Source organism: Typopeltis vanoorti, chromosome 18 (assembly GCF_054136105.1).
Source record: "Typopeltis vanoorti isolate ZY-2024b chromosome 18, IOZ_Tvanoo_1.0, whole genome shotgun sequence".
NCBI lineage: Eukaryota > Metazoa > Arthropoda > Arachnida > Uropygi > Thelyphonidae > Typopeltis > Typopeltis vanoorti.
This window is the reverse complement of record NC_143566.1, coordinates 93,530,384-93,552,612: the sequence shown is the minus strand read 5'-3', so window position 1 is coordinate 93,552,612 and position 22,229 is coordinate 93,530,384. Positions and strand designations below refer to the sequence as shown.

The 22,229-nt window shown below is 38.6% G+C and overlaps 1 protein-coding gene across 5 annotated transcripts in view; it reads right to left on the bottom strand.

Annotated features, from left to right (window-relative positions):
* The window catches only part of LOC150096940 (thiamine-triphosphatase-like), a 188,605-nt gene that overhangs the window by 119,742 nt on the left and 46,634 nt on the right, over window positions 1–22,229 (bottom strand). Inside the window, exon 1 of one of the 5 annotated variants that reach the window (XM_090408587.1) lies at window positions 627–789. The exons of the other annotated variants lie outside the window; for them this stretch is intronic. The gene's annotated coding sequence lies outside the window, so the exon portion shown is untranslated. Of the gene's footprint in view, window positions 1–626; window positions 790–22,229 lie in introns of those variants that run through there. 5 annotated transcript variants of the gene reach the window in all.

Genomic DNA, 22,229 nt, shown 5'->3' with positions numbered 1-22,229 from the left:
GTGAGATCATAATATCAGAGTGATTGATGCACTCCAAAGAGAAGCACTCAAGATCATAATATGCAGGTATGCTGAAATTATCAGCATACCTGCTCTATCTCACCATCAAATTCAGATGATGAGATAGATATATGGGTTTGTATTCATTTGTAAGATTAAGGAGGTCCCATTCTGATATCACAACTCTAGAATAGTTGAATTTTTTTTATTTCACCAGATCATATAAACATTTAGCGGTTTTAGGAGATTCAGAAAATCCTTTCAAACACTTTTGAATAAAGCAGACTAATATTTTCCAATTGGCCTTTTACCTGTTGCATGAATGATGACAAACAATAATATATTTATATGTATATCAGAAGTTTAAATTTCTTATTTCTCATATCAGATGGTGTGTCTACAGGATCTGTACTTAGCTGGGACCTTGTGAGGACAACAAAGGATTTATACTCAAAGGTTTTTTTTGGTTAGGCACCAGAGATTTCAATCCACCATGGAGCCACACATGACTGTACATCATCTGGTAAGCAATGAATACGCTCATAAGTGAAATGTGCGAGTTACTCTATATGCTATAAAACACTACAAGCAAAACTGTACCTAGATCATGGAGAAAAGACACTTACTACAACACTATTGGCTCTTGCAGGTAAACACCCTAGCCGAATAGTCTTGGAACTGCTATCCAGACCATCCATCCTACCAAAGCAATGCAAGACCATCAAGATTTCCCTTCCTGGATGTCAATGGATTGTGCTGCATCGCAAATACTGCATCAAGGCTCTTGGATTTCAGTGATGATGGTAGTCTGGAAGACAGTAAAAAAGATCCAGGAGAAGAAAGGTGTATAAATGGAGGAAGAATGAAAAGGGCCAATACCATCACTGGGAGGTCTCCTCCCACAAACAGTGCTCTACATGTGGGGGGGGGGGATCATTATTCTGGCTGGAGTCTGGCGATATGGAAGTCAGACAGTAGCTGACCAAATTCTTGAAATCTAGATATTATTGCGTTTATTTATGCTAGGAAAACTGATAGGAGCCTCAGGCTTCACATTTTTCCTTTAGCTTTTGTCTCATTCCAGAACTAGCTATGGTGCAACACAGTTGGATACCTTGTCAATCAATCTTGTGGTTGGTTAGTTAGTATCAATGGCCATTGATGTCTTCATTTTCCTATTGTCTTACTAAGATAGTTCTTCCTATTATGGCAATATAGGGATTGCAATAGGTGACTTTGAAGACTTCTGAGTGGGCTAACAGAGGGAATAGGATCTTTAGAACTGAAGAAAGTTCAAAGTTTGAGAGAAAGGATTTGCAAATCATTATGGGGAAAGTACAACCTCACAAAAACATTTAAATATCCCTCAAAACTTAAGAACTTCTTCAGTTCTAAATATTCTACCTCACCCTTCGCCCATTAGTTTATCTGGGAGTCTACAAAACCTGTTATACATGTTGCATTCCCTATGTAGAAAAACCAGATGTGATAGGCTATTATCAATTTCCATGTGCTCTGGTAGATCGTTTCTGGAGAGGGAATCCAAGTAGTGGTATGTGGGGGGACACTGTCAAGGCCACGTCATGGCATGGAGACTGGGATGGATGGATGCATGAATCAATCAATCAAACACTGATGACCACTCAGATCTCTTCACATTCCTTTCTATGAAATTCGATCACCGGCAATCAAACTATCCAAACAGTAAGGTCCTCTTCTTGTGAAATCTAAATGTCCACAATCCAACTGGCTCCCCTAGTCCAACACCACTGACCAAGCTGGACGACAAGCAGAAATCTTTGCTATAAGTAATAACTTAATAAAAATCATACATCTACTCACTTGAATTCCTGATAACCCCCCTCACTCTCCAGATATTCTGGATCTCTTTTTGACCAGTTCTGCTTCCAGATATATCATAGAGGTTACCTCTCCTCTTGGCAACTCAGATCACAATCTTGTACAAGTCTCCTCTCTCTCAAAGCACATCCCTCCTCCAACCACTTCTGATATTGCATCCTCTGTTACGAAGAGGCCAAATGGGATGATCTCCAGAATTTCAACTCCTGCCTTCCTTGGTCTGACTACTGCTTCAACTCATCTGACCCTACCACACCTGCTGTGAATGAGTCACAAAAATTATTCTTACTAGTATGAAGCTCTTCAACCTCCAATCAATCCACAATCCAAGCTCTGTATCAACCAAAAATGTTAAAAGCAGTCTAAAGAAAAAAAATTCAGCTTACCGCATGTGGCTCACATGAAGAACTTGAGCTTCATACTTGGACTATACTAAAGAATGCAACATGTCCAAATGTCCAAATGGAAACTGCCTTCTGGTCCCTTTCTAAGGCTGCTGGATGCATCTTCTGCACTTCCCTCTCTAATTCTTATATCACCACTGTTACTTCACACAAAGATAATGCTGACTGACCTTCTAGCATAACTGTTTTCCTTGAACTCCTAGATAAGATGACCAAGGGAAATCATCTCCTACTACATATTGGAATTCGAGTAGAGTATGCTTCCTATACTTTTTCAACAAAAATACATCAGAAAACTACTTTATAACTTGAACTCTAAAATGTCTTCTGGTCCTGACGGTATCTCTCCAATTGTGCTCAAACACTGTGCTCCACAGCCAACATCCATCCTGCTTTGTCTTTATAATTTATTATACATATCTGGTATTCATCTCAATGCATGGAAGCAATCTGATATCCATCCTATTCCAAAAAAAGGGTGATAGAAGTATGCCATCACCTCTGTTCTCTCTAGAATAATAGAGAAAACCATCAATAACCAACTCCTCCACTACTTAGAGGTGCATCAATAAATCAGTGACCACCATCATGGATTCTGCCATTAAAGATCAACTACTGATTTCATAGCTTACTTCACCCACCATTGGACGAGTACCATAGAAAGGTTCAGCGACACTTCTATTGTCGCCCTTGAGATTTCCAACGCTTTCGACTGTGCATGACACCAAGGCCTACTAAACAAATTGCCATACTTCGGTCTCCCTGCACACCCTCTATAATTGGTTTATCAGCTTTTTCTCTGGTCATTCTCTGTGTGATAGATGGCTTCCTCTCTCTCTCTCTCTCTCTGAGCTGCACCTCTAATGCTGGAGTGCCTCAAGGGCTCTGTCCTATTACTTATTCTCTTTCTCCTGTACATAAATGACCCACTCAGATTAACCACTAATCCTATCCACAGTTATGCAGATGATAGCACTCTCCACTAATTTCTACTCATTTGACAAACCATGCTGTACTCTGACATCCTGGGATACTATCTTAAACATTGATCTACATATTATCCTTCAATATGATGAGGGTAACCTTATCATGTTCAATGCCACCAAATATGAGTCTTGCCTGTTCTTGTGCAAAAGAAATCTTAGCTCACCTATCCTTACCCTTAGTTTATTGCACAAATCACCAGACAAGATCAGATCTCTTTTCTGGGAGTTCTTTCTTTATGCCAGGAGAGAGATCTCCAGTCTTTCCTGACATAAACACATCACATCAATAGCCTCATCAGCACTCAAGAAACTTGGCACTCTCTTCCATTAAAGATACTATTTTACACTGAACCAACTCTTAATTGTATACAAATCCCAAATCTGCTCATATGTTTGGGATGGTGCACCTAAAACTTCCCTTAAAATCCTTGATGCAGTCCAGAGGCAAGCAATTAGGCTCACAGATGATCCTCCTCTTAAAGATTTGCTTCAACCTCTATCTCACAGGTGCCATGTTTTAGCAGTCTGTCTAATCTACAGGTACTCCCATAGTCATTGCTCCAGTGAATTAGTAACCATCATTCCTCCACTTTCTGTTGTGGAGGAATGATGGTTGTTAATACAAGAGCAGCAACATTCCTTTAGTGTGCAACTGTAAATGTATCAAACCTGCTTCTATTCTTCTTTTATTCTGTCCACCTCTGTCCTCTGGAACAGACTTCCTCATGCATCTCAGTGCTTTTTCTACAGATCCTTTCATGGCCATTTTTCAGCAGAACTAGCATCAATTATGTCACTTATTTTTGCAAGATCAGCAACAGGGGTGTGCCAGTAGTGTCCCGGCACCTGTGTGCAAAACATTAGTTGGTGCCCCTATACCCAGTAGCACGTCAGTAGTGTCTGGCGCCTGTGTGCAAAACTTTAGTTGGTGCCCCTATACCCAGTAGCATGCCAGTAGTGCCCGGCGCCTGTGTGCAAAACTTTAGTTGGTGCCCCTATACCCAGTAGCATGCCAGTAGTGTCCGACGCCTGTGTGCAAAACTTTAGTTGGCACCCCTACCCAATAAAAAACCACTTTAAAAAAACGTTTTTTTTAAAGTATTTCCTCCTCTTTGGTGCCTGTATGCATCACACACATTGCACATATGGCCAGCGTGCCCCTGATCAGCAAGAACACAGAACTTAAACTCAACCCTAGCAAAACAAAGATTATAGTTCTAAAAGGAAATATAGACAGAGTAGCTCCTGAGACGCATGTACCTTAAAGGAGAAATACTTCGAAGTTAGCAAATTTCAAGTATTTGGGATCTATCATTGTATGAAGAATTGTTGTTCAGAAGATTAGGAATGGCTAAAAATAACAATCAGAGACGTGTCTAAAATCTGGAAGGGTGGATCAATATCCACAGGAACAAAGCTGAGGATTTTGGAAGCAGTTGTCTTTTCAACAGTAACTTATGGACGTGAAACTTGGAACCTAAAGATGTCTGATAGGAAAAGGATAATTGTTTTTGAGATGTGATGTTACAGGTGACTGTTGAGGAATCTCGCATACAGAAAGGCAGACAAATGGATGGGTGCTAGAAAGGTTTGTTGGAACTTTAAGCCTCCTTAAGGGTCTTGATGGAAGAAGGCTGAAATGCTTTGGATGCACTGAAAGAATTGAAGGATTTCTCAAAACAGTAAAGTTCCTGGAAAAAGGGTAAAGTTTTAGATCTTTAATGAGATGGACAGATGGATGGTGTATCTGCAGGTGACTGGTCATCAGAGTTGAAGCCTCTGGAAAAGCATACAACAGGCTACCTGGAGCAAACTGGTGTGGCACAATATTGAGGAGCAATGCCCATACAGCATCTGATGATGTGAAGTGCATCGATGTGGTCTTCCAATTCAATTCATGAAAAAACTACCTCTATGAGTGATGTCAAGAGTTTCAGAGATAATCAGATCTCCCTATTATTATTCCACTATTTACTGGAAAATTTTCACTTCGCTTACATAGTTTAATGACGGTGGTGGTAAGAATGAATATATATATATATATATATATATATATATATATATGAGGATATACTCAAAAATAATTGAAATTATTTTTTTTTTAAATTTAATTAAAGTTTATAACACCATATTCTAGCCTCCTTCAAAGTACTGTCATTGCAAGTCAGTGTGCTTGTCCCAATGTTTTTCCCACTGCTGGAAACAGTTCTGGAACTGTTGAACCGGAATAGTGTTTATATCTCCAGCAACTTTTTTTTCACTTCCTCCACATTAATGAATTGCTGACATTTCATGGTTTGCTTTATCCATGGTAATAAAAAAAAAATCACATGGAAAGAGATCAGGTGGGTAGGGAATTTTTCTTGATAAATTTGTGTTTCCATTGGTTTGTTTTGTTTCTGGATCACAGCCATATCACCAAGACTCATCTCCAGTCACAACTTTTGAAAGAGAGTTCTGATCATTAAGAACCTGTTCCTTCAAACTGCGGCAAACATTCACATGAAATTTTTATTTATTTTTTTGATCCTAATGAGCAAGTTTCTGAAAAGAAACTTGCTCAATGGTCTTTCAACAATCTTCACCGATTGCCTGGCAAATCTTTTCAATGTTTTCACCATTTCTGCTTGTCAAAGGTCAGCAAGACTGTGCTTCTTTAAGCATGCAGATCACCTGAAATAGAAGCCATTTAATGATTGACATGGAGAGTCTTCCAGCACTCTGGATTGAGGATTATAACCAAAAATAAATACCTTTTAATACAAGGAATATTCAGGCAAAAGCTCTCAATATTTTTATCTCATTGAAAGAGACCAAATTTCAAGAGGAATGTGAAAGCTTTACAGTGAGTTTTGGATGGTTTGACCATTTTAAAAATCGAGCTGGACTGCATAACGTAAGAATAACTGGGGAATCTGCTACTGCTGATAAAGATTTTGTGGCCAAGTTTCCTGAAGAATTGCAAAGGATAATTCAGGAGGGTGATTATAATGATTGTCAAATATTCAACGTAGACAAAACTGGTCTCTTTTGGAAGCATATGCCAACAAAAACTTTCCTAGCTAAAACTGAAATATCTCAACTAGGATACAAAGTATCTAAAGATTGTCTTACACTTTCATTAGGAGGCAATGCTGAAGGTCACTCTAAACTTAAGCCTATATTAGTTTATAGTGTCCAAAATCCAAGATCTAACATTATTGAAGAACTCAGCACAATTGGAAAAGAAGTTGGATTTAATGAACTGGATAATGAAGATATGAGAAACTTGATCGATTCCCATTCAAAACAGTTAAGTGAGAATGATTGCCTTCAGCTAGTAGAATAGCATGCATATGAAGAAAAAGATAAGGAGTGCAAACAAGAAGAAAATGTTACTACTAAGAAGTTAACTGCAAATGAACTTGAGCAAGCTTTCAATCACATTCAGTATGCTAAGGAAATTTTGTTTGATGTTGATCCTGATATGGAATGAAGCTTCAAAGTCCATCGAATTCTTGATAAAGCGATCACCAGCTATCCCAAATTGCATCACAAGATGAAAAAGTTGAGCACGATCCAAACATCTTTGCTTAATTTTTTTTGTAAAATGTAGCTCAATCAGATGTTTAGACATTAAATAAAAATTTAAGCAATTGATTTTTATTAACTTTGACGATTTTATCCTCTAATATAGTTTATACTGTAATTTTTTTCCAAATTTACTCCAAAAGTTTGGAGCCATGGACATGAATCATCCCTTATAGTTTTCCTCGAACATTTCAATAGCTGACATCAAAATATTAAGTTTACTGCTGAGCTTGAAATGGATAATTCCTCGCCTTTTCTTGATGTCAAACTGACTCGCTCTTCTGGTAAACTAAAAATATCGATATATAGAAAGCCCACACATACCAACAGATATCTGCACAGTCAGTCCCATCATTTCCCTCCTCCTAAGCTTGGAATAATTTCCACCTTGGGATATAGAGCCTGTTCTCTTCTTGATGACCCAAATGAACTTCTTACAGAAATAAACCATCTGAAAACTTCTTTCGAAGTTAATGGATATTCCAAGAAAATCATTGACAAATTCCTTCTTAATCCTCCTAGACATCAAAGGCAATATATCTATTCCTTACATAAGTACTGTTTCACATAAAATAGCAAAAGTTGTAAGAAAATACAATATCAGAACCTTGTTCACTCCACTTCCAAAGATCCGTTCCTTAATTAGCCACCCAAAACCTTGTCATCATCAACTCAAATACCCTGGTGTATATAAAATATTATGTAATTGCAATATTCCTTATTTTGGGCAGACAGACAAATCTGTCGAAATGCGTATGGAAGAACACATGAGAGACATTACTTACAAGAGACAGCGAGCGAGTGCATTATCAAGTCATATCTTTTTCTCGACTAATCCTAATGATGATAACCAAAGTCACAAAGTCTGCTGGGAAAAATCTACTAACATCTTCCGTTGCAGTGACGAAGTAGAGAGAAAAATTGTGGAATCTAGAGAAATCATCTTCAATCCTGTTCATCTAAATAACAACTTAAGCTACAACCTCCCAGATAGTCATTCAGTTGTAATCATGTACCGATGTTCACGTGATGCAGCAAGCACGCACTCTCCCAACAATGCAAAAAACGAAAGAACAGCTTCAAATACAACTACAATGTTTTCATGCTAATTATGTATAAAGACTGTCTATGTTGTTCATAGTCTTTTAACCCTCAATGTTTAGTGTTTTTTCTTCTTTGATAATGTCACCTGAAGAAGGCTGTTACAGGCCGAAACTAGTAGTGTGTTTATATTAAAACCTTTTTACTTAAATCTCGGTTCTAGTCATTTAATTCTTCATAAAACTATATATATATATATACATACATACAGGGTGGCCATAAAATAACTTTCCCTCTTTGGAGGCATCTGTAGCTAAAACCAATAAATGGAATGAAAGTCTCAATATAAACCAAATTTTATATTAAGACTTTTGAAGGCATGGGGAGATGATTTCCACGAAAAAAAGATTTAGTACCAAAAGTCACCGATAGGGGAAATTTTGGCACTGACAGAGCCTAAAACAAGCAGATAATTACATTAAAGGCAGATAAAATGGAATAATTTTAGGATGGAATAGTTTAAGGTAAAATAAGTAAAGCAGCCAAGGCAAGGTAGGATGCATATTGAGCACAATTCGTCAATCATTCAAATAACTGCCTGAATGTTCCCAATCCCTTGTTAAGTGGAATTGGTGGTGGTGCTGTCACGTACGCACAGTAAAATTTGCATAATTCTTTTTACCTGCATTTACTGCAAATATTTGCCTGCTTTTGGCTCAGCCAGCGCCAAAATTTTCGCTATCGGCGACTTTTGATACTAAATCTTTTTTTTCGCGGAATTCATCTCCCCATGCCTTCGAAAGTCTCAATATAAAATGTGGTCTCATTCCATGTATTAGTTTTAGCTACAGATACCTCCAAAGAGGGAAAGTTAATTTATGGCCATCCTGTATATATATATATATATATAATTATATATATATGTGTGTGTGTGTGTGTGTGTGTGCTAAAGATACGAAGCAATTTTCCTTTTTCCCAAGTAAGCAAACAGACAAGTCAGTCAAGTTTGTGCCTGCACGTAGTGTAAGTCTGGCAGGGTGGTTCAAAATTCCATGTACAAACTTTGAGGGGAGGTAGAGAACATCAAAATCAACCATATTCAAATAGGAAAGCATGACCGGAAATGCCACCAGAGGGTACTAACAGGGACACAAAGATAAAGAAATAACACAAGGCAGTAAGTAGTGTAAAAAACTTTATTAGGCGTAACTGAACAGTTCAATAGTAGTTGGACACATAATATGGTTTCACATGAGGTGCTCAAAGTTACGACCATTAGCAGTGATGCATGCCTGACACCGACGATGCATTTATCTGTTCATTTTCGAAAATACCTGCAGTTTCCCGGATGTTAGCAGCGGAGACGGTGATTCTTGCCACGAGGTCCATGTCAGAGGCAACAGACGTTTTGTACACCGTGGATTTAAGGGTCCACAGAAAGAAATCAATCTCGGTAAATTAGGTGAACGTTGAGCCATGTGACGGGTACATGATGCCCAATCCATTGAGCCCCAAAGGACTTGTCCAAATACTGACGCACAGAAATGCCAAAATGAGCTGGAGCTCCGTCGTGTTGGAACCACATCTGCCAACGCACAGTCATTGGAACATTGTTCAGTAAATCCAGCAGAACTTCTTCCAGAAAGGTCCGATACTTCTGGGAGTCCAGTCAGGTGGTAACAGGTATGGGCCGACTAAATAGTCAGCGACGATACCTGCCCATACATTAATGGCGAAGAGTTGTTGTGTGGGCCAATATGGGTTCTCATGGGCCCACACGAGCATTGTGGTGATTGAAGACCCCTTCGCCGGTAAATGAAGCTTCATCCATGAACAAAACACAAGTTGGAAAATTCGGGTCTACAGCACTTTTCTGCAGAAACCAGTGAGCAAATTCCACAAGTAGAGGATAACCTTCACCATCAGTAACTGGACCAGATGCAGATGAAATGGATGCAAGGACTCAGTGTGCAAAATGTTCAATACAATGGATCGAGATACTCCTATAGCAGAGGCAATGGCATGTGTGCTTGTCTCTGGATTATTGTCCATCACATGCAACACCTCTTCCATGGCAGGATTTCGCATCGATTGTGGCTGCCCATTATCATGCCTGTGATCCCTGAATGATCCATAGTCATACAAATTCTGATGCAAATGCGCAAATATTTGGTGATGCAGTACACATCTGTTTGGGTACCTTTCGCGATACATTCGTACAGTGGCTTGTTCATTACTGTTAGCTAACCTGTAAACGAGGTGCATGTCTGTCATCTCAGTATTCGTAAAACGATGCATGTTCTTCATACGACGTTGAAAGCTTGAATGAGGAAGCCCCAATTGCTCACCTAGAGCACTGGCGAACAGCACCACCTATCACTTTCGGGTGACATTTCCGGTCATGCTTTCCTATGTGAATATGGTTGATTTTGATGTTCTCTTCCACTCCTCAAGTTTGTACATGGAATTTTGAGTATGTTTCTTCTATTCACTATTTTAATGTTTTAACAGTGGTTCTGGAATAGCTGAAGTTCTGATGGAGCCAAATGCTTTATCAAAGTCCACAAAGACTAGACAGAGACACTTATTATATTTTTATTTTCTATAATTTGCCTAGATATGATTGATGATACTGTCATTAACATTAACTAAACCTTGCCTGCTCCTCTGAATGAATATATTCAAGTTGTTGCATTATCTTATTATTATTTTTATAAAGTAATGAGGGAGACAAGGATAGAAAAGAACAACCCTGGAAGCTGTATAAGGAGAGTGTGAGTGAGTGAGTGAGTGGGGGGGGGGGGGTGAGGAGCAGGAGGAGAGTGGAATGCACTGTCTGAGAATGTGGTGAGTACAGAAACTGTGAATGGGTTTAAACAGTTGGATATTTTTGCATTGGAGTGCATCCCTTCAGTGATGAGTCTTGACTGCTTGGAGGTCTGATGTTAATAATAATGCATGTTTTGTATACTACTGGTAATAAACTAATGGGACTGTAATTTTTGATATTTTCCTTTTTTTTTATTTATTGTTATTAATGCTTCTGAGAGTTTACTGTTTTAAACAAAGTTTGAAAAGTCTTGACAAATAATCAGTGTCTTTTCTCCTAATTTCGATAATTCAACAATGAATCCCATTTTTCTCTTATTCCACATAAATTTATTCAGTGCTATTTTTGGGATGGTAAGCAATAGTACATAGTACGCACCATTGCTTACCATATTGCATGGCATCTTTATTAATAGTTATTACTGAATTTTCCGTGTATAAGACGATACCTTTTTCTAAAATTTTTAGACGCAAAATTGAGGGTCGTCTTATACACGGGGGGGGTAACTGGTTGAGAGACCTGCAGTGTTGCTGTGGCGAAACTGTCAGTGCCTTGTCTCTATGAACAGGCCTCTGCCAATCACTAGCATTTGTTAAATCTGTCGGTTGATGTCATTAACAGCTGATTCTGAATAAACCAATCAGAACTCTGAAAGCATTCATACGACTGCAACTCGTTGGCGGGGCAAGTTAATGCATTAACAATATTTTGAGCACTAGCCCATAAAAATGCCTGAAAATTATAAAAAAAAAAACTATTGTCATATTCTTCAAAATTCAAGTTAAGAGTCATCAATTATGCAAAAGAACATGGTATTAAAGCTTCAGAGAGACAGTTTGGACCTCCTCTCACTAAGTGTATGATTAGATAGTGGAGAAAACAGGAAGAACTTCAACTTCACGAGGAGAAATTCAAAATGCCAAAAAAGAAGAGGGCCTTAAGAGGACAACCAGCCAAGCTTGGAGCGGAGGCTTAAGACTTGGATTATGGAGCAGTGCCAGAGTGGGATATGTGTGTCAACCAAGCTTATTATGAGACAAAAAGGTCTGCAAGAGAAATGAACATTGTTGATTTCACAGGAAAAGCAAAATGGTGCTTCAACTTCACGAGGAGAAAAGGGTTGGCCATGAGAACACAACCAAGTTAGCCCAGAAAATGCCTTCATGAAGTCCTTCAAGGAATGTGGAATCAGCCATGCTGATTCCACATTCCTTGAAGTGAAATATGAAACAGTGACTTGAGTTACTGTCTCGTATATATATATATATATATATATATAGACAGTGACTCAGAAGACAGCAGTGATGCAGTAGAGGTTGAAGAAAGTGATAGGTCTGGAACTAATAGTGATGAAGAAAATGATACTCCTGAAACTGAGAGCGATGCATAATTTCTTAGTATGTATCTTAAAAATATTACTTAATTACTAAATATACTTTGAATATTTAAGAAAATATCAAATGTGTTCTGTTTTATGTTTAAAATATTGATTTCTTAATTTTGGATTCTAAAAAGTAGGTTTCGTCTTATACATGGAAAAATACCGTATATATGATATACCAATAAAGTACATTTAGAAATTTTTAATTTCAGTAATTTTTTAGATGTTTATCTAAGCAGGTAAGCCCAGTTTTCAGTAGTATCACACTATGTAGTAAAGATACCACTAAATAATTTTTTAGTTTTCTTTTCATATCCTTTTAATTTAAAATTTTTTCTGATAGAATGAATACTGACACCAGTTGTTTAATAAATAAAAAAAAGGCATGGAATTTATTCAACTAACTTCCCACTACACCAGCTCTGCTTATTTTGTTATCTATTTCTATATTGTGCAAGAGGAATGTGTGTAGTTTATTGATGTATGGAGTGAATTTGATGGATGAAAGAATTTATATATGCTGATGGACTACATTTAAATGGTTTTGGAGTTAGATGTTTGGAGAAAATGTTGTTTAGTGAGAGTGTGATAGTACAAAACTAGGGAAATTAGAGATATTGAGGAGGTTGAAATCAAGCATATGTGTGTGGCCACTCCTGTGATAAACAAGCATGGGTACAGTATTATGCAATGCCGAAAGGGATTTCACAGGTCTCTAATTTAAATGGATTGGTAATGACATTACAATATGGGTACAAAGGGATGTAGAAATGTATGTACACGAAGCAAGAAGTATCAGGAATAAGGATGAGGAGTTTTGGGCATTGGTAAGTGGCTAAAAATTATAGGCACCAGTGAGACCTGGTTGGCTGAAAATGATATAGTTACAGGGATAGAATATAAAGGATATTGTATTTTCAGGGAGGATAGAAGAAACAGAACAGGAGGTAGGGTATTGCTGATGATAGCTAGAAGCTAAAGAGGATATTAGGTCTAAGGGAGATGGTTCATTTGAGGCTGTCTGGTATGAAATGAAGGCAAATAGGACAAAATATGTTGTCGGGTGCAGTTATAGACCAGGGGTTTACAGGAAGATGCAGCAGTAGATTGGCAAATTAACACAATGAATGTAGGCCAAGCAATTATTATGGAAGATTAAACTATAGGGACATCGATTAGAGGGAGGGAAGGGAACATGTCAAGATGTAAGTGGAATTTATACAGTTGCTGAGGAATAACTACATGAAACAAATGTTATAGAGGGGACAAGGTGTTTCAGGGTGTTGAATCTGATAATAGCATCAGACATTGTATCCGTAACCAAGGTGGACACTCTGCCTCCAATTGGGGAGAGTGACCATGCAGTCTTGTTCTGTGAAGTTGCCAAACAGTAGAGTTCTCTGTCAAGAAAGGGATTATGTTCAATTATAAGGCTAGCAATTATCAAAGACTCAGAAGTCATCTTGGAACAGTGCGTGGCTTGAAAAGCTACAAGGAAAGAATGTCAGTAGTGCATGGGCAAGTGGTCAGAGATTGCCTGAGGATAACAGTATTTATAATTCCTACTTAGTTTATCCTTCTGAACTTGGGTATTGCATACCAAAGTTCAGGAGAATAAACCAAGTAGGAATTATAAATTAAAGATGCAAAGAAATTATATTCTTGGTTTAACCCTTTATCCAAGTGTAAGCAAACAAAGTTTGCAGGTGAAGTAACTTTGTGTTTGGGCAACTCATATATAGAGGCTAATTACTTCACATCACTTGCCTTGGTATCGCATAATGCAAAGCAATGAGTTTAAGGAGTGGTATGATAGACTTTGTGTTTCTCAAATGGGGGGGGAAGACCTCCTCTCGATGAGTCTTGATATACTTTGTGTTTCTTAGGAAGGACCTCCCACGATGAGTCTTTTGACTCCATGGAGGCCTGAATAATAATAATATCCTTATGGACAGGTATAATGCTATGCATTATGGGAAGGGTCACTACCCAAACTGGGTTCGAACTTTATTGAGTTCTCATCAGTGGAAGCCAGATGCAGATGTGATACCAAGGTTGAAGTAATGCAGAAGTCATATTTCCATATACAAGTAGCCAAAAGGAGTTACACCTAATTACTAAAATACTATGGATTAGAGACAGATGAAGATTTTTCCACTTGGTTATATTATAAATTAAAGATGCCAAGAAATTATATTCTTGGATTAATCCTTTATCCAAACTGGTTCTCTCTGATGAGACCTCAATAAAGGTCAAAACCGATCTGGATAGTGACCCTTCCCATAATGCACTGCATTATATATACAGTAGGACTCAGTTATAACGAATTCCACGGAACCACATATATTTGTTCATAATAACCGTTATTCGTTATACCCAAGGGGTCATAATTTGAGCGAATTAAAAATGTTTTCAGATTTTTCTCAGCATAGGTATACTGGGTAACATAAATACATATGTGCATACATACATATAAAGAACAAAAATTTATTTTTAAAACTTCACATTTTTACATAAAAAATCATCAAACGTGCTTTGCTTTGCACAAGACGCATATTTCATATATTTGAAATAGTTCCTTATACCACTAAGATGCTTGAATGTGTCGTCTGAACTTACAGATCACGATTCCATAAATCTTGTTAAAATAAAGCACTTTCTGCTTCACACCAGGTAACGGTTTTCTCATTATTGCTATTTTCTTCCTCGAAGTCACTACTACTACTATCTTCTTCTAGTGTATGAGAGATTTGTTTTAAGATGTCAGCGTCTGTCGGTATACCCGAAGTTGCGACGCCATTATCAATGTCTATAAAATTATCAATCTCTGCGCACGTTTCAAAATTGTTCAAGTTTCGCGCTTATAACCACACTGATAATGGTAAGTTATCCTTTTCATCATCTTCAGATTCGCACTCGTATTCCGCAAGACCAGCATTCTTGAAACAGTTTTGTATCATAAACGATGACACCAAATTCCAAGCATTGCTCATTAAAAGTATTGCATGAAGTACACTGATCTTCGAGTCTTAAGCATTTTCCGCAGATTTTTCTCTGCATTCTATCAGTTCCAAGACTACAGACGACGAAAATGGGATTTAAAACATCTAATTACGCCTTGATCAAGTGGTTGCAAGACAGATGTCACATTCGGTGGCAAAAAAACAAGTTTTATGTTTGTTAAATTAGACATTACAGGATGGGCAGGATAGTTGTCTATCAATAACAAAATTTTCCGGTTTTCACTGCGAAGATTTTTATCCCACTTGCGAATTTCATTTTCAAAAATTGAAGATGTCATCCAGGCCTTCTTATTCGCTGTATAATCAATGGGAAGTTTCTTTATGTTTTTAAAGCATCTAGGCTTTGCCAATTTTCCAATTACAAGAAGTTTTCTTTTATCGCTACCGGTCATGTTCGCACAAACTAAAACTGTGAGTTGATTTTTGATAAGTTTTCCGCCAATGCACTTTTCGTTTCTAAATTGAAAAGTTTTATCGGGCGTTAAATTATTAAAAAACCCTGCTTCGTCTGTATTATAAATGTTGTTGTATCCATACCTTCGCTTGATGTCTGGCCATACATTCTTGATCCAGTCAGAAACAACGTTTTTGTCAATGGACAACACCTCGCCACTTACTTTTGCATAGACAATATTATTTCTGTTCTTAAAGCGATCAATTCACCCATTGTTCTATTTAAAATCACTATAACCAAGTTGAACAGCAAATTTTTCAGCTTGAACCTTCAAAATTGGTCCACTAATAGGTAAGCCAGCAGTTCTTTGCACTTTAAACCACGAAAGAAGTGCCTCGTCAACGTCACTTTTATTACACTTTTAAGTTTTTACACTTCGATAAATTGTTTTCAAAAGCTTTCAGTCAACTCGCGATTCTTCCAAATTGTTGATATTGTAGATGGGGACAAACCATACTTCTTTGCTACTGTCAGATTTGATTGGCCACTTCCCACCTCCCGTATAATTTCTACTTTTTAAGAAGCCGATAAAATTTTCCGTTTGACTCCCGACATTTTTCCACAACCAGAAAATGCGTACGTACGAAATGTCAGTAAAGGAACGACTAACGTGTATTATTCATTATTCCCGTGAAACGAATTCGTAATAAACATGAAACACATGCATTAAATGAAATGTAATTCAAATATACCTTCAAAATTATTCATTATAAACGTGAATTCGCCGTAACCGTGATCGTTATAACCGAGTTCTACTGTATATATATCCATAAGGATATGTGCTTTGCATTATGGGATACTAAGGCAAGTGATGTGATGTCATTAGTCTCTATATACGAGTTGCCCAGACGTGGTCACTTCACATGCAAACTTTGTTTGCTTACACTTGGATAAAGGATTAAATCAAGAATATGTTATGAGATGAGATTCGTGGCATCTTTAATTTATAATATAGCCAAGTGGAAAAACTTCAAACAAGTTGGACTTAAGTAGATGAGTAGGGATATAAAGCAAGAGCTACAAAAAAGAGAAAACATTGTGGAGGAAATATAAAGAAAAAAAGTGACCAGCATACTCATGAGCAGTACAAAGTGCAAGGGTGACTAGTATGGTAAAGAAGGCCAAATCAGATTATATGAGAGAATTAGACAAATAGGCCAAAGTAAACTCAAAAGAGTGTTTGTTATGTAGCAAGTAAGAGGAAAATATGACTATGGAAGAATGACTTTAAGCAATGTTCATGATAGGAGGGTGACTGAACCAAAAAAAAATAGTTGAGTGATCATTTCACAAAGGTGTATCATCCAGGTGGTGATTTTACAGAGATGTACAAGAACAAAAGGCATTCAGCATATTAAAAAAAAAAAATGAATGTGAAAACAACAAGTTAATGTTACAGAGATGTACAAGAACAAAAGGCATTCAGCATATTAAAAAAAATAATAATGAATGTGAACACAGCAATGGGACTGCATGACATATCAGCCCATGTACTATGAGAATGTGCAAAAGAATTGGCATTACCTCTGACAAAGTTGCTCAATCTAAGTCTCAACTCTAGCAAGGTTCCAAGGGAGTGGAAAGAGGGTAAGATAGTACCACTGCATAACGGCGGTTCCAAGACAGAGGTAGCAAACTACAGACCAATTAATACATTGGGAGTGATTGTTAAAATATTGGAAAATTGATGAAAGGTATAATACACCAGTGGATGAATAGGGATGCAATACTCTATAGTGGGCAGCATGACTTTGTAAAGAGTAGGTCCTGTAACTTATTCACATTTTATAATAAAGTAACTGCAGAACTGGATAAAGATAACGGCTATACCATGATATTGCTCAACTTTGCTAAGGCATTTGACAGAATACCACATGGAAAACTACCGCAAAAACTGGGAATGGATATGACACTAGCAGCATGGATGGGAGGGTGGTGTGGAGGCTAGGAGAATAATGGTGACTAGTGGCGTACCTCCAGGTTCTGTACTAGGGCCACTACTCTTCAATTTGTATATCAATGATATAGAGAAACATTTAAGTGGTGATATTCAGTGTTTGATGACGATGCAAAACTGGGGAGAGCAGTAGTTGATAAAGATTTATTATTATTATTATTCGTGACACCTCCAAAGAGTCTGAAGATTCATCGCAGGAGGACACCTACTGTACAATTCTCCGTCTCCACCACTACCGAACCTCTACTACCAATCAGCGCCATCACCACCACGATAAGTATTTTTTGCCTGTAAATTGGGTGTGTTCTGAAGGGCCAATTTGTCTGCATGCAGGGAACCTAGGTTTCCAGGAGAAAAAACCCTGCTACCTCCGTATGAGATCGACTAACTCACCTTCAATTAAAAAAGTCCATATAAAGATTCCTCCCATTGCGACGGGAATCAAACTCAGGCATTTTCCAATTGAAGGAAGCAATGTACTGTCGTTCTTCCAATTGCGCTACAGAGGCACCACAAGATGATGTAGATATCCTGCAGGATAATTTAAATACATTGGCATTGTGGAGAATGGATAATGATTGTCAATTTAATATTGCAAAATGTAAGGTTACACACTTTGGATTGAAAAGGTTGCAAATGGTGTATCATATTGATGGTATTGGTTCCAGGAAATTGATGAGGCTAGGTACTTGGGGATAATGGTGGACAAAGAGTTGAAGTTCAGAGGGCATATTGCAAAAGTTGGTAAAATAGCTCAATGAATAACTTGTTGAAAATCTAATCTCTCAGGTTATCTGCACAGATTTAATTACCTGGTTTTCTTGGGGACTAGGAGGTGGTTGAAGGATTCAGAGAGAAGTGACCAAGATGGTGACAGGTATGTGGAATACTGCCTATGAGGATAGGTTGAAGGTTTGTGGGCTACGAAGTCTAGTTGATAGGCAGAAAAGAGAGGACATGATTGAAGGGGTTTCATAAAATTGATGCCAATGAAATTTTTCGATATATGAGAAATAGAGAACTGGGGGAGGGCATCCGTGGAAGTTGTGTAAGAGAGTGGTTACTAAGAGTGTGCAGACCAGATATTTTGCATGGAGAGTGGTGAATGAGTGGAATGGATTCAAGGAGAGGTATGATATGATAGCATCTGTGTGTACGATGTTTGATTTGGGTTTCCTGAAATGAGTCTTCGGACTCCATGGAGATGCTGTTAATAATAATAATATTTAATTTGACATCTTTACTAAAACTGTGCCTAAAAACCCCAAAACATTTTACTTTTTCCATAGGTTCTCCACTGAGAATGTAGCTAAAAATTTTCATATACCCAGCTATTTTCTAGTTTTTGTCTTTTATGGCTAATTTTCATGCAAAATTCATTAGAGTTCAGCTAAAGAATCCTGGAGACTTGCACACCTTCATCAGGAGCATTCCACAGACCTATCAGCAGCTTGATCACTCGTCTCTGAATACTCTGTATCACTTGCTGATCTCCAAGAACCCAACTGACCAAATCTGTGCACGTTAGTCAGATACAGCCAAATCATAGTCTTATAAAGAGGGACAATAACCTTCCTATTTTTATTTATTAGCATCCATGTAATCCTTTGAGCTATGTTACCAACTTTTGCAATATGTCCTCTGAACTTCATCTCTCTATCCATCATTATCCCGAAGTCCTCATCAATTTCCTGCAATCTAGTACCATCAATGTGATACACAGCATATAACCTTTTCAATCCAAAGTGCATAATCTTACATTCTGCAATATTAAATTGGCAATCATTATCCTTTGGCCTACCAGCGTTGGTAGGCCTAAGCAGCTATACCGCATGAAATGGGAGACATTGGAAAATGAGGCTGTGAGGAAGAATTTTGCAGATGACATTTCCTCCAGGTTCAAAGAGATTCCCAAGCATACCAGATGTTGAAGAGGAATGGAAGCTGTTCAGAACAGCTGTCACTGCCACTGCACTCTCATGGTGTGGCAGGAAGTGGCTCGGCATGACAACGGGCAGTGAGAAAAGGACACCTTGGTGGAACCAAGAAGTATGAAAAACTGTCCGGGCAAAAAAGGAGTCCTACCTAACATGGCTTAGAGTCAGGTCACCTGAGATGCGTTTGTGGTATGCTGAGGCACGAAAAGCTGCTGCTAAGGCAGTAAAGACAGCAAAGCAGAAGGCTTGGGAATCCTTTGGAGAAAGATTAGACTCATCCTATGCAAATGCAAACAAAGTATTCTGGCAGACCATCCGCCACCTTCGAGGGAGGAAATTGTGCACAGCAAGGGCAATTAAGGCCTCTGATGGTGCACTTTTAACAACCGAGAAGGATATCCTCCACAGATGGAGGGAATACTTTGAGACCCAGGTGGCCCAGCAGTTGTGGACATCCAAGAGGTGCAGATCGGGGCAATGACTAGTCTCACAGCAGAAGAGGTCCATTTAGCAATAAAATCGCTAAAATTGGGCAAGGCTGCTGGCGATGATGAAATTCGGCCCGAAATGCTAAAAGCCTTAAATCGAGACGGTGTTCTCTGGCTGACTCGAGTGGGTCAGGCTGCTTGGATATCTGGGCAAGCACCAAAGCAATGGCAGACAGGCATAATAATACCAGTCTTTAAGAAGGGAGACCAGAAGGATTGCAGTAACTATCGTGGCATCTCTCTGCTCAGCCTGCCTGGGAAAGTGTATGCTAAGTGGTTGGAAAGACGGTGCAGGAGCATAGTTGAGTCAAAGTTCCAGGAAGAACAATGTGGCTTTCGTCCTGGTAGAAGCACAACTGACCAAATCTTCACTTTAAGGCAAGTCTTTCAGAAATCTTGGGAATATGCCAAGAATGTCTACACATGTTTTGTGGACTTGGAGAAGGCATATGACCGGGTTCCTCAGGATAAGCTTTGGCAAGTAGTACAGGAGTATAGAGTGGATGGTCAACTATTAGCTGCCATCAAGTCCCTGTATGAATGCCCAGAGTTTTGTGTCAGGGTAAACAGCACAAAGTCTGAACCTTTCACAGTCTCCGTTGGGTGTGTTCCGAAGTCTCCGAAGGGTGTGTTCTGTCACCCCTCCTTTTCATAATATTTATGGACTGGATTGATAGGCACAGCCGAGGCAGTGTGTCGGAATTGGAAAATGTAGCATTGGACGTCTACTTTTTGCAGATGACCTAGTCCTGCTTAGCTCTTCCACAGATGACCTCCAGCGGACCCTGGATAGGTTTGTAGCTGTTTGTGCAGATGCTGGAATGAAGATCAGTGTGGCCAAAACTGAAACATTTGTGGTCTCAAGACAACCGTCCCAGTGCACTCTAAATGTAAGTGGAGTCCCAATGAGACAGGTGGAGAAGTTTAAATACCTTGGGTCCATATTCACGAATGATGGAAAATGGGACGTAGAGCTAGATACTCGAATTGGCTTAGCAAGCTCAATATTGCGGGAGCTTGGCTGTTCGGTAGTATTGAAGCAGGAGTTAAGCCAGAAGGCAAAGCTGGGTGTCTTCAATTACAGTCTATGTCCCCATCCTCACCTATGGTCATGAGAGTTGGGTAATGACCGAAAGAATGCGGACACGAATCCAAGCGGCTGAAATGAGGTTCCTTCGAGGAGTTGCGGGGCTGACAAAAAACTCGACAGAGTCAGAAGCTTTGCAATTCGGGAAACCCTCAATACTCAACCGCTGCTTCTCCGTGTTGAGAGATCACAGTTACGCTGGTACGGGCACCTGGTCAGAATGCCACAAGAGAGGCTCCCTCAGCAGGCCCTCTTTGCCAAGCCAGAGGGTGGGAGGCCACGTGGAAGGCCAAGGACTCGCTGGATAGATTATATCCAAAACCTTGGGTGGACACGTTTGGGAATCCCACCAGAACACCTGAGCTTGGTGGCAGAGGATCGTGACCATTGGAAGTTCCTCTTGCAGCTGTTGTCCCCACAACCCAATTAGGAAGAGTGGGCCTTGAAGATGTATGTATGTATCCTTTGGCCATAATACCAATTTATTAAAATCATCCTGCATGATATCTACATAAACTTCATCAGTTATCACCCTTCCTAGTTTTGCATTTTCAGAAAATAATTGAATATACTGAATATATATAGTAATGGGATCGAGTGTAATGGATATACTACTTCAAGGAATGACAGAAGGGGTAGGAGAGGAGGTGGAAGTACTACTAATGATATCAGATGACTCGAGTCCAGTTAGGGTAGAAACACAAGAAAACAATGCAAGTAACAGTGCCCCATGTAGCAGTGAGTTCAATTTAACCTTATGGGTACTAAACAAGTGATCATTATGGGTGACTTTAATTATCCAAACATTGATTAGGTAGAAGAGAAATCTCACGGTAAGAATGAACAGGAATTTATTGAATTGTTGCGAGAAAACTTTCTCAAACAGCATATGAAAGAAGGAACTGAAGTTCAAAGAGCATTGGATTTGTTCATAGTGTCCGAAGGGGATCTCTGTTAAGAATATGACTATTTTACCACCAGATGGTGACAGCGATCAAGTTGTGCTTTCGTAGCAAGTATTGAATCATATTGATTTCCCCATTAGAACAAGTCTACATGATGAATTACAAAGCTGAAAATTACGATCAACTTAGAAGAATAATAACATCAGTAGAAAGGTCATTTTCCAAATTAAAATTAATAAAAACCTATTTGCGATCTTCTATGTCTCAAGAATGTTTGTCGTTCCTGGCAATAATATCTATAGAGCA